Here is a 13,200-nt window from a genome sequence, read left to right as displayed (position 1 = left end):
TTCGTATTCCAATACCGTTGACTGTAAATAAAGGTCTAGCACCGAAAGAAAACTATCCACCGCTATTCCTGTTCCTGATTGAAACTTAATAAGGTTCCCTTCCAAGGCGATCCTCACTCTATTCATTAGTCTGCTTTTCTCTAAAGAGTAATATAGGTCCTTGATGTCCATGGAGAATACCGTGCACTTCCTTCCGTGAAACTTTTCCATTACCTCAATCAACTCACTAGAGTTCCTTAAGGCAATTGATTTCTCCAAATTAGCTAACTTCAAACCCCGCTGTAAGAAGCATGAGACCACCTTCTGCCACGTCCCATTCTCGTTAACAACGGTACGTAGGGGCATTTCAATCTTATGATCCTTCAAAAAGAACTTAAGGGTGAGCGTTGAACGCAACGGTTTCAAAACGCTTTTCGCTACCTCTTCCATGCTACCTCTTCCATGCAAAAAGAACTTCAGGAGGCATGGAGACTACCATCTTTGGAGCGCCGTCATGAGGACACATTTCGACCGTGCGTGGTATGTCAAAAGGAGGCATGTTTTGGACAGTTTCAAGTTGTGGAACTCTTGGGGGGCAGAGGTAAATAAGTGTGTACAGGGGACAGGAAATTGTAAACAACAGCATTGTATAATTAACCCGGAAAATGTAGTGGTGTCAAAGAAATTGGAGGAGTTCCTGGGTAGAGGTCCGAAGTACTGTGTAAACGTTAAGCCGTCTAGACTCGACGTGTTTTCTGACATACAGTCAATCGCCAGGGTTGTGGATAGTGAGGAGAAACTTGCGTTTGTCGAAGATGCTGTAGGGCGCATGGAAAAATTAATGGGAAACGCGTATCCCATCGATAGGAGGGATTTCAAGGATGTGAGAGCGGTGAAACAAGAGTTAGAAAGGAGTTCGTTAAAACTGTTGCAGACAGATAAAACAGGAAGGTTTGCAGTTTTGCCTGTACAGGCCTTTCAGAAGAAGTCGGAGGAAGCGTTGGGATCATTGTTTAATGAATGGAAGGGCAATATCGGGAAGCTGAGGAAGAGCATTTGCAAAGTTTTTCAGGAGGAAAGCATGGAAGAGGTAGCGAAAAGCGTTTTGAAACCGTTGCGTTCAACGCTCACCCTTAAGTTCTTTTTGAAGGATCATAAGATTGAAATGCCCCTACGTACCGTTGTTAACGAGAATGGGACGTGGCAGAAGGTGGTCTCATGCTTCTTACAGTTAGCTAATTTGGAGAAATCAATTGCCTTAAGGAACTCTAGTGAGTTGATTGAGGTAATGGAAAAGTTTCACGGAAGGAAGTGCGCGGTATTCTCCATGGACATCAAGGACCTATATTACTCTTTAGAGAAAAGCAGACTAATGAATAGAGTGAGGATCGCCTTGGAAGGGAACCTTATTAAGTTTCAATCAGGAACAGGAATAGCGGTGGATAGTTTTCTTTCGGTGCTAGACCTTTATTTACAGTCAACGGTATTGGAATACGAAGGTCGCAATTTTGTGCAAAAAGAGGGAGTATGTATAGGTTCGTCTGTAGCGCCTTTGTTAGCGGAAATTTACTTAAACACGGTGGACCAGCAAGTGTATGACAAGGTAGAAGAGTTGTCTCCAAAGTGTTTTGTGAAAAGATTTGTGGATGATATTTTAGTTTGCTCTGTTCAGGAAGGATTGGACCAAGTTTTAGAACTAGTAGTAAGGTCAGCGGCGCCAGAGTTGAGATTCACGTTAGAGAGGCCAAGGGGCGAGGTCCTGCAATTTCTCGACCTGCGTTTACATTTGGAACGAGGTCTTTGTTGGGAGTATGGGAAGGAAAACCCAAAACCGGTTCTATCAAAGAGTAGCTGTCACTCGAAAAATGTAAAAGCCGGGGTAGTCAGATCTTTGATTAGTAATGCTTTGGTGAGATCATGCATGCATTTCGGACCGGAGGCACTAAAAAACCAGTGGGAAAGACTGGTAATGGCAGGATATGGAGAAGAGTACATCAAAAGACAGATTGCCCTACAGTGCAGGGAGAAAAAGGGGAAGACGCAAGAAATCAGGAATAGGTACGCTGTGGTTCCGTATTTTCACGAGGTGTCCCACAATCTTAGAGCATGTGCAAAAAAATATGGCGTGGATGTCGTATTCAGCACGGATTTTAGGTTAGATAGATTGACACCTTTTGAAACGGCTCAGAGGGGATGTCAGAAGGCGCATAGGGAAAAGTCGGTGCCGTGTAGCGTAGGCGTGGTATATGAGGTTCCTTTGGCGTGTGGTTTTAAGTATGTAGGCCAAACCTCTCGGTGTTTAAACGATCGTTTAACAGAACACAAAAGGAATGTTAAAAATAATGCAGCAAATTCGGAGTTGGCTAAGCATCTGGAGGAGTGTAGAAACTGCACAACGGATTGGTCTGGAACGGATGTAGTTGTTAAGGAAAGGAACGATGTTAAAAGGGTGGCAAGAGAAACAATTAGGATTAGATCGTTAGGAAATTGCATTAGTCAACCTTCCATGCAAATAGGGAACCGCTGCAAACAATTTTTACAATTTTAAGTTTTTTTTTTTTTTTTTTTTTTTTCATTAGTTGCACCTTCCATTGTATTAGTCAACCTTCCATGCAAATAGGGAACCGCTGCAAGCAATTTTTACAATTTTAAGTGTTTTTTTTTTTTTTTTTTTTATTAACTTGAAAGGCTTTTTTGGTGTGTATTGTCTGTGGTGTGTACTGGTGTGTATTGTCTGTTTTCTACAATTTTGGAGGTGACCAGTTTTGAGTGGGATGTTGTTGTGGGCTGTTGTCCTGTTTATTGTGAGGACACAAAAGAGTGCTTGGGGCTTTGTGAGGCATATCTTCTGCTAGAACCTTTTCACTTGGAAACGTTGGGAGTGTCCGCTTCTTTTGTGATAGAGTGGAACCTGAAAAGTCACGGTGCAAAGGAGAAGTCGTATGTGATTGGTTGTTGACGACGAAAACGAACTATATAAGAGGAAGTTGTTGAAATAAACGTATAGCTGAGTTTGAGACCTGTCTGTTTTTTCTGCTACTTCTGCTCTTCGAAAAAAAACCCAGTCTCAGGGTAAACGACGAAATGGTTGACTTCCACCAGCTAGCCTGTACTTTGACTCTTTTCTTGTATTACGAGTCGCTTTGACAGCCACATTAGGGAAATGCGATAGGAGCAATCGGGCCGATTGTTGCTTCGCTGTGACGTCGAGGATCGGGCGATCAGGTCTTCAAGCGAAAGGCCCGTCGGCCCGTTCCGGCACTCCTAATGCCGTTCGGCACGTGTGGTCGCAAACAAAACCTTCCAAACCTGCGAGTTTTCAAAAAGTGGATTTTCGTAGTACAAAGTTTTGTTTGTTTCAGCAACCAAATTTAATGCTGAGTCTGATAACAAAAGTGACGGCGTGAAGAAAGCAGAATGCGAAAGTTTTTCTTTAGAAAAATCTCGCGCGTAAATATCCTTCTTACACGCAGTACACTTCGTTGCCTGTCGCCATTTTATACCAGGCTTTGCAATGTGCGTACGGTTCTGTAGCATGCAGAGTTTGGTTCTAATTACCCAAATTTTATTCTAGTGTGTGTGGGCGTCGTAATACAACTTGTATAAATATGTTATTTTGCCGAGTAGTCTGCAAAATGAGTTCGTCCGACCACTTTCCAAGCCTGCATATAGATTTTCGTTCACTTCCCCCCTTCCCCCCCCCCAACAGTTTCTGTAAAATTCACTTACTTGTTGCGTCGCACTGCAGTAATCCACTTCTGTCGCCGTGTCGCTTCCCAAGATCTCGAAGGGAAGCGGTGAAGTTCGACGCTTGAGTTATCTTCGCGACTGTGGTCGTCTTTCATGCAGCAGTGGCAACGTTTATTTTTTGGGGGAACTCTAGGAGTAGGCGAGATGTCACAGGAACCCGGTGAGGTTTTAGAGACGTGAAGTTGGGACTTCCTTTTACGGAAGACGGTTCCAAAAAAACTCACGCCGATCCGAAAAGCAACGTTCACACGTGGTTTCTGGATGCGCCCGCCCGCAGCCCCGCGGCCCCGCGTAGTCCTGGCCTACCCAGTTTCATTATTTTGCAGCCGCTAGATGGCGCAACCTGTAGCTGCAAACTGCATTGCAGGTTGCCTATATCACATGAGCGAATGACATTTTAGCAAACAGCGACATTTGAGCGAATCGACGGTTGTCGATTTTCATGCAAAAGTCAACTAGCCACACTTGCCCATGACCTGCATATGAACCTCGATAACAACATCCAAGGTTCCACATCAACAAGGTTGATGTGGAACCTTGGATGTGGAACCTTTCCTCATCACAACAACAAGGTTCCTCATCAACGCCTAATGCTGAAATTTTTTCAACTTAACTTAGACCCGCAGATACTAACATGGATTAGTAATTTTCTGCAAGGTCGCAAGCAATTCGTAAACATCAATAACCATTAATGTAACTACACACCCTTAACCTCCGGGGTCCCCCAGGGCAGTGTTTTGGGTCCCCTCCTTTTCCTTATTTACAGTAATGACCTTCCCTCTTCTGTTTCCTGCAACGTGCGCCTATTCGCCAACGAGTGTGATGTGTATTGTAATATTACTAATCTAAGTGACCAGCTATCTCTTCAAAATGATCTTGATAGAGTTCAAACCTGGTGCGATTTGTGGCAAATGTCATTAAACATTAGTAAGTGTACTTTAGTTTCCTTTCATCGGCGCTCTAACCCTCTAACCTACAACTATTCTATCAATGAGACCACAATTTCATCAGCATGAAGTTATAAATACCTAGGTGTGCACTTCTCCAGTAACTTATCTTGGGCACTACATATTAACCATGTCATCTTTGCGTCTAACAGATCACTCGAACAACTAAAACGTCACCTAAAATTCACACCATTAAACTTGAGACTTGCCACCTATAAAACACTAATCCACCCAAAGCTAGAGTGCGCTGCCGCTATATTGGACCCATCTGAAATTTCCTCAGTCATCAATTAGAAGCAAATCAAAATCGTGCAGTCCGGTTCATTTTTTCTAGCTATTCATATGAAATAAGTGTCACCGGCCTAAAGGAACGTGCTCAACTAGATAACCTATCACTTCGCTAAAAATATTTTACACTAACACTCTTTCACAAATTCTATTACGATTTCCTGCCAAATTCTCCGTACATCATGCCATCCGCACAAACACCTTACCGTACCGGTCATCCACTCAACATGATGCGCACCAAAACTAGAGCAGTGACCTCGTCTGCTTCATTTTTTCCACGCGCAGCGAAGGAATGGAATGACCTTCCCCACAGCATCGTTTCAATATCTTCTCCTCTTCATTTAAAAAAAAAAAAATTGAGCGAAGTCATTTTTATTGCTGCCTCATAGTTGAAGGTGTCTTTGTAATGTTTTGTTTTTGAATGATTTCAGTTTAACCTTGTATACTTCCTTGTGTCATTTTACTCCTATTGTTCTTGTTTTGTTTACTAATTTTACAAACGCGAGTGTTAAAACCTTCCATAATACCCTCCCTGAGGGGGTCTTGAAGGTCAATTGAAATAAAAATAAATATAGTCATGTAAGAAGGTACTTTAAGACTCTTTAATGCCACAAATATTAAACAAAAAAAATTGTGACTCACCAATATCTGCATTTGAGAAATGTTTTAAGCTATCTATTATGCTAGAATTCTTCGTAATATTGGCTCCTAATCAAGCAGAGAGAAGAAAATGCGCCTTCTTTTTCTCATAGAAATGCGTTGCCGGAGGTTAACTTTAGACTAGTTGCTGTTTGCTTCAATTTGCAACAGCGCACTAGCGCCAGCTGAACCTTTAACATACACTATAATGACTCTGGTTTGAACTAATCATTTCAATTGGAGCTACCAAGCATTCCAATTTGGGTCATTAATCATTTCAAGCAAGTCCGGGCTGGTTTTCTGCAATTTTCCCTCGGTCAAGAAACGCAAGCTTTTCGTACCATTGTGAACGAGCCGAAGCCGAGCCGGTTAGGGCAGCCGCATTCCAGGCCTCGTGATTCACGACTTCGCTTCTGAGAGTCCCTAGAGGCTTTGGCGCAGGCATGAACGGCGCCAAGAGCTCCGAGCACCGGTACTGCAGAACTAGGGCAGCCCCTATCTCGGTTAGGGTGGCTATCTCGTTGCTGTTATTGCGCCGGAGCCTCTCGGGGTCCGGCCGTGGTTGTCGCTGCCTGGCGAGGAAAGGCGCAGCGGAGTCCTGCGAGCTGGAGTTCTGCAGAGAGTGGTTAGGAACGGTCTTGCTCGCCAGGACATGCGCACCCATGTTGCCTCTGTTTTAGAGTGACCTGGCCTGGAGCCGAAAGTGCTAGGGTTTTAGGTCTCTTGCGTCTCATACTTCTTCCAGATCACCGAAGACAGCGGGCACGGCATGATTTTTACCCTCCTCAAATGGTTTCCGCGCGCGAAACACTAGAAAATAAGGTCACGTGGTGCGGCTTGTGCCGGAAAGGCAGCTTTGACTTCGAGATGTGACGCGGCGTGTGGCATTGCACTGGTCTTTTGGGCAGGACTTGATACGCATCCGTGGGAACATTCGTGCGTTGGTTTCATTCCAAGGACGAGCCTGGTCGGGCTGGGCACATGCGGGACTAAATGTCCAATGATGCAGTGAGATCCAGACAAGTGCACTGATAACTAGCATTTTTGAAAAACACATTCTTGTATGGTCAGCACTCTGAAAAATATAAGCTTTTAAACACATATAGTTTGTGGACTACAGTTAGGGTTTTGCGTTTTCTGTTTTTAGTTTTTCAAAAATCATCATACTTTTCTCGGTGTTTAAAGGGATATTACAACGAAATTTCGGCACTCATTTTTTGGTCTAATGTGTTCAAAGGAGCAGCATCATATCGAACACACCAATATCTGGTTAAAAAAGTCACGAAAAGGAATTTTAAAACGAATTAAACGATTAGCAAAGAGCACCTGGTGGATGTCGCTAACGCCTCGCTTGTAATGCCCGTCTAGGAACCTTGACAGCTAGTGACGGAGGTTGTCTCGCCTCCGGCCACGACGAGAGAAGAGGGGCAGGAGGAACTCCCCTCTTCCCGAGAAGGCCTTTTGTGTGTCGCAGAAGTCGCTATTGTCCCCCTACAAGATTATAGAAGATTAACCCGTCACTCAAAATTCATACAAAAGCAGCCGCTTCGGTGGCTGGTACGACGAGGCCATCCTCTCGACGTCAACCTCGCCGTAGCTTTGCTCGTCCCGAGACGACCTACGTCACGATTGCGTTGGATGTCATGTTGTCTCCGCTGGGCCTTCTCCGAGCGCTTGCCAGAGTGGGCCGTTTATAACGAAAAATACATCCACCAGGCTCAAAATACAAACGTGCGATTGTCATGTACGGATATTGTGGATCATATTCAACCTATTTTTTAACACTACGGGAATATTTCAAATTTCGTTGTATCCCTTAAAGTTAAAATTCAAGTTTCGTTTTTTTTTGTTTTTTTTTCGCTGTATATATATGCCCACTAAAATTTACAGTCATTTTCCGGTGGATATGAAATAAACACTAATGGACACTGGATTAGATGACCTCTGTAGCTCTGATATTTGTGATCACTCAAAGAATAACGGCACAGATTCATGGAAAAAGAGATGGACACTTTCGGCAAATGTGTGCAACTGTAAAAGAAACAAGAAAAAATACAGAAGTACAGACAAGGCAGATATGAAGCCTATGTCCAAAAAACATGAAACTTCACCTTCTGTACATCAGGATTATGTAATCTTATTATAGTAAACACACATGTACTTTCCCACGTTCTCGCTGATCCACACTCTTTCTTTCCTGTTAATATGACCCTGAGCTTCGAGAATAACACTGGACACTGGCAGGCTGAAGAGGTGAAGTGCTGCCTGAGCCAAAATCAGCCAACCAACCAAATCTGACCGCCCAAAGAGACACGGTGCAACGTTTTGAAGCACAACATATTTCACATACTCACTAAACTCTGACTGCAAAGCTTCCATCAAGTCAGTCTCCCTTACAACGAGTTTGAAAACAGGCTCGTACATGGCGAAGTCATGGGACATTTCAGAGTTCATGTTCCGGTCGATGATGTGCACATTAAACCATAACGTCGTGATGGCATCCGTGTATCCCATACATTCGGACACGTTTCGAAAGACACTGAAGTTCCACTTTTTCGCCACGGCTCTGTGGTACGACTGGAAGGTCAAAGTGGCCTTTTTCGGTTAACACCGAATTTTAGCAAATGGGTTTCACATACTTTCATCGGTTTAAACCGAAAATGCCAAACCTTCAGGCTGGCCTTTCTCGGTTAAAACCGAATTTCCGAAAATGGATTTGGCATACTTTTATTGGTTTAAACCAAAAACTCCGAACCCTAAGTATAGTCCGGAAATGCGGTTAAACTGAATGACTATGTCCTTGGATTAATGGAGACTCAATAATAACCCCAATGAGCTTAGCTGGATCTTTCTAAAAAGGCATGCTTACTTTCCACATGCTAATTTTGAATAATAAAATCCTTAGTGTGCATATTCATTAAATCTCAAACGCTTTCTTTTATAATGAACAGTTAGTTCTCCTACAACCTTTAGACTTTGAATACCTTGTTTTGCATCTAATTTCATACCTAAAATTGCCATTCACAGATACCTTTGTCGGTGGGTGCCACGGCATAGCCAGTTCCTGCGGCAAGCAAGTCAGACCACCGTGCGCAAGCACCGAGGCCCGAAACTTCTCTGGTTGGGACCATCGAAATAAGTGACCGACTTTCAACGACTCACCTGGGAGGTGTGGGGCACGTGACTCTTCGGTTTGTGTCCGGAACTTCACGTGACTGTTGACTTTGGGTCCTGAACTTTTGAGTCGACGCCGAACTGGGGAGCGCCGCGTGACGTGCAGTTTATCCAAGAACACCGAAAGACAGCCAGCTCCTACATTTCATTCATGCCTAAGCTGACGGTGCGGTGGGAGCTACGTGCTCGCCGAACCAATCGGCTGCCTCCCTTTCGTCGCCTGACCCCGTTCTCTGTGCTTCATATTGGCGGGAGCAGGATCACGTGACGAAAGAGCGACGCACAACTGGTCCGAGGAGCACGTAGCTTCAGCTGCACTGTCAGCTTAGGTGTGAACGGTGTACATAAACCGCATCACCCAAGTCTCCTCGACAGCAACTGGGTAAGCCACTTTTTCGCTGTTTTCCTCGTGTTGTGTTTGCCGCGCGTTGTCAAGCCCTTTGTTTAGTGTACATGGCGAAGACTCGGGTGGTGCCAAGATAACCCTTCATATGGCAGCGAAGCAGCTAGAGTAGTGACACGACACAAAAAGACCCACATGCACAGCGTCGGAAGCACTGCAAACACGTGTTGCTTAAGTAGAAGCATCATGCATCTGCAGACGATGCTCTCGTGTGGCCACTGCATGAGGTGTGAGAACCGATAGATGTGTGTATGCATGTTTGTCGACGAGCAAGGAAATTCATACCAGCTTTTGTTCTCCAATCTTTTTCTGATGATCATGTTGGCAGTGGTGGAACTACTGCACCATTTGTGCCAAACTGGACTGCTCCAAAAGTTGTTTGTGCACAATTTGTGCCATGTCTGCACCAAGAGGGAACTATTCTCGAAAAGGAAATTGGAAGTGTCTGGCACATGGCATTGTTGGTGATGCCACTAAAAATTAAGTAACAGATCTTTTTTCCCCAGATGCCTAAGTACAAAGTTTGAAGAATAGAGTTGAGCAAATATTCTTATTTTCATATATTACACTATTTTATAGGGAGTATTCACTGGCGCGTGCTGACGGCGAGCTTCCGCAGTCCTTTTGGAGCGTGCATTTAGCACCATCAAGGTTGCCAGTCTTAGCAGGCTATTAATGTGAGCTCGTTCTGAGCATGCGCTCTAAACAGCACCCACAAATATGGCGTCCAGTGAATACCTCCTATATTCTCGTCTAAATGAACTGTGATATTCATACTTTTCAATGTGTTCAGCGCAGCGGGTTAGCCCCCTTGAGTGTGCTTCAACTCAAACACCGGTGCACTGCAGAGAAGCAATACTTGCGGAGCAGACACCGCAATCCTGCAAGTTGCTTCGCCGCAGCGGAGCCGCGCACTTAGGCGAAAAACACACCTTCAAAGTGGTCTGGTGCATGCGCCCGCCTGGTTTATAAAAAAGAAAAAAAAAAAAAAAGAAGGAGGAGGGATTGTTGTGATTGTTGATATTTACATTGCAGTAAAATCTTCAAAACTTACTGCACTATTATGTGAGGTTATATGTTAGGCAGCGATGTCCTAACACCCTGTGTTCATTATTTGTGCTTGTTTGGACATAGAACTATGTCTTTCTTTGCTCTTGGAAGGGGGCGCAAAGTTGAGAGGTCAATGTCACGAAGACTTGGTCATGGAAGTGACATAACACCGACAGCATCGGAGCGGCGCGCCACCTGCTGTTGAGAACCGCGCCGTGCACACATGCGTCCTGTCTGCTAGCTTGCTCGTTTGCTTGCTTCAACGCGACGCGCTTCTGTCTGATTGAAACGGTGATAGACGCCGCTCTAGCAGCCGTTATTCCACAATCTTCGCTCATTGCTCTGGACAGCGTCTACCGGCGGCCGAGCCAGCCGAGCTCGTATGCTCTGCAGGGGGCTGCGCATTCGCCTGTACCAGACTCCAAGCCACGGGCATTTGCTTCTTGCGCACACAACATCGCCGTGCGGCAAGAGCCTGTGGATGTTTCTTCAGCTGCGGCCGTAGATTGACGCAAATTGATGCAGCAAAGTAAATCTATGCACTGACCCATTTTTCTTTTCTTTTTCATCCAGAATCCCCTTTAATTAGGCATGGCTGGGCTCCTTTACAGGTTTAATTTTATGTAAAATGTGTGAATTACTTGCCATCACAATGTAGTTATTGGACTCTCTGAGGCCAGTCTATAAATATAGCTAATTAAATTTAACAGAACTCGTAGCTGGGCAATTAAAAGCTTGGGAACAACCTTCTTGAGTTCAGCTGAATTTTCGTTTAAGCATGGTGTAACGGTAGGACAAGGTGCAGCTACTATTCAATATTCGAGAATATTCGGCCAAAACCACTGTACACTTTGAATTTGATTCAGGCCCGAAATTCATTGTTTGCACGTACCTAACGAAGAGTTGCTGGTTTTTGTGCAGCGTTGCTCTCATCGGATGCAATGAAGAACTAGCATTATTTATTGCGCTAGCTCTGAATAGCGCTGGCTATTCATAGCTAGCGCTATTAGAAGTCAGCACTATAGGTCGTGCTAACCGATGGCAATGAATAGCGCTAGCTATTCATTGTGATCGGTTAGAGTAGCTATCTGCTCCGCTTAGCTGCTCTATGAACAGTAGCAGGTGGAATTCGAATGAGAGCAGCATGATACAAACCCTGCAAAGTAGTCAGAAACATCTTTTTATGTCAGCCACATACCAAAGACGCCATGGTACTCCTAATAGGTCAATTGAGACATCTGCAAGATTACTGCTGTATGATTGTTCAATAAATAAATAAATACCTGTAGTGGCCAGGTCCCCTGCAGGTACGGCACTTCTAATTGCCTTCCAACACTCCGTCAACTGCAGCTTTTTTCCACAAGCTAACTTCAAAGAAACTCTAACATTTTACGACATGAAAGCTCAAAATAGTCTGCTCCAAAAGTGGGAATCTCTGCTCCGAAACCCATTTTCCCTCGCTGCAGGAACTACTCCAAATCGCCTCATCTCAGTTCCACCACTGTGTTGATTCTGGCGTTACCCCTGGCAATGTACCAGCACTTGATCCTCACTCTCTGAAATTATGCAGACATTGTTACTTTTTGTCACAAGAGAGGGTAAAACCGTTGAATGTTGATATACGAAACTGTGAGTTCACCCCTTAGAACGCACGTGTCTGTGGCTGGAGCTTCGCTTACGGTCAACATACTCCCAATGACCCATTAGTCTTTGTTTCATGAAGTCTCCTGCTCAATTGCTGAAGAGCATGGTTCCTCCGAATAATAAGTCTTTTCATGCAGTGAAGATAATTTTAGAACTGGAAAGTGGTCACATTATCGAGGTTACCAAGCGTTTTAGCATCGTCAGTTAGGTAATGTCTTTAACATCGTACCAAGGCTGTTTATTGTCGTAGAGAAAGCCGAATTGTCACACAAATTGCGTCAGGCGAGTTCTAGCACAGCTGCATAGCTGACTCTGCGCACGTGTCCTCACACAGACTAGAAGACAAATCGATATACAGAGAAAATACTAGAAGTATTTCTTCTCGGGTCTACTGGAAAGGACGACAAGGCCTGTGTATAGCAAAAACTTTCAAAGTCTGGTGACTCTCCAACGGTCAGTCTCATGTAGTCCACGTGGGTGATGAGCAAGTTTGCTCGGGATAAAGCCCATGACTGCCTTCAAACACGACGAGACGTGCTTCACGGCAGATGGCATAATCCTGTACCCAAGATGGCCTCTCATTCACAAGATTATCAACTTCCTGGTCACTCCCAAACAAACCAAATGCATGTACTCAAAAGAAAACTGTACCACCATGTCTACAGGGACTTACATCAAGGATCTGTCTGACAAGATTGCAGGGAATGCTCTTTTTCGTTAGGAAATGAAAGTGTGAGTGTAGCAGTTATGTCAAGGACCCTCAGGACCATCGGGGCAAAATATAATTCGACTACACATCAGCAAGAAATGTTAGTGAGGGCGTGGAAGAACTTTGCTGATGTAGGCATTGAGTTCCAACTTATGGCCTATTATATTCTAAAGGTATTGTTGATAGGGATCCTGCTTAGAGTTAAATGTTATCTTATGATTATGAGTTTGTGTGCATTTAAACTGACTCTGATTCAACTGAAGTCTAAATATTGTTTATGCGATGTTAACATTTTGCCCGACCTGTTAGCACGGTCAATTTTTGCGAGCAGTAGGTGATAAGCAATAGTGACGACATTAATGTTAAAGCAAATTGATGAATGGATGTAAGTGTCCTTCGACGCTATTTCAATGTAAAAAAACGTTGGTAAGGGTGATTTCAAATAGGATTGAACAAAAAGTGAGGTGCTGAAATTTCTAATTTATTTGATTTTTTTTATACGTGGTTGCCCAACTTCTGGGGTAAACAAATCTACAATTAGTCTTGTAAAAAAATGCTTCAATTAAAAAAAAAAAAGATAGATTATGAAGAGGTGGTCTGACACCTTTACGCATACA

At 44.0% G+C, this 13,200-nt stretch overlaps 1 pseudogene; it reads left to right on the top strand.

Annotated features, from left to right (window-relative positions):
- The first annotated feature begins 466 nt into the window (after positions 1-466).
- LOC120842587 lies at positions 467-1,892 on the top strand (annotated as a pseudogene).
- Positions 1,893-13,200: the final 11,308 nt, after the last annotated feature.

Source organism: Ixodes scapularis, unplaced genomic scaffold (genome assembly GCF_016920785.2).
Source record: "Ixodes scapularis isolate PalLabHiFi unplaced genomic scaffold, ASM1692078v2 PGA_scaffold8__174_contigs__length_109621045, whole genome shotgun sequence".
Taxonomy (NCBI): domain Eukaryota; kingdom Metazoa; phylum Arthropoda; class Arachnida; order Ixodida; family Ixodidae; genus Ixodes; species Ixodes scapularis.
Note: the sequence above shows the minus strand (reverse complement) of the source record. Positions and strands in the feature narration are given on the sequence as shown.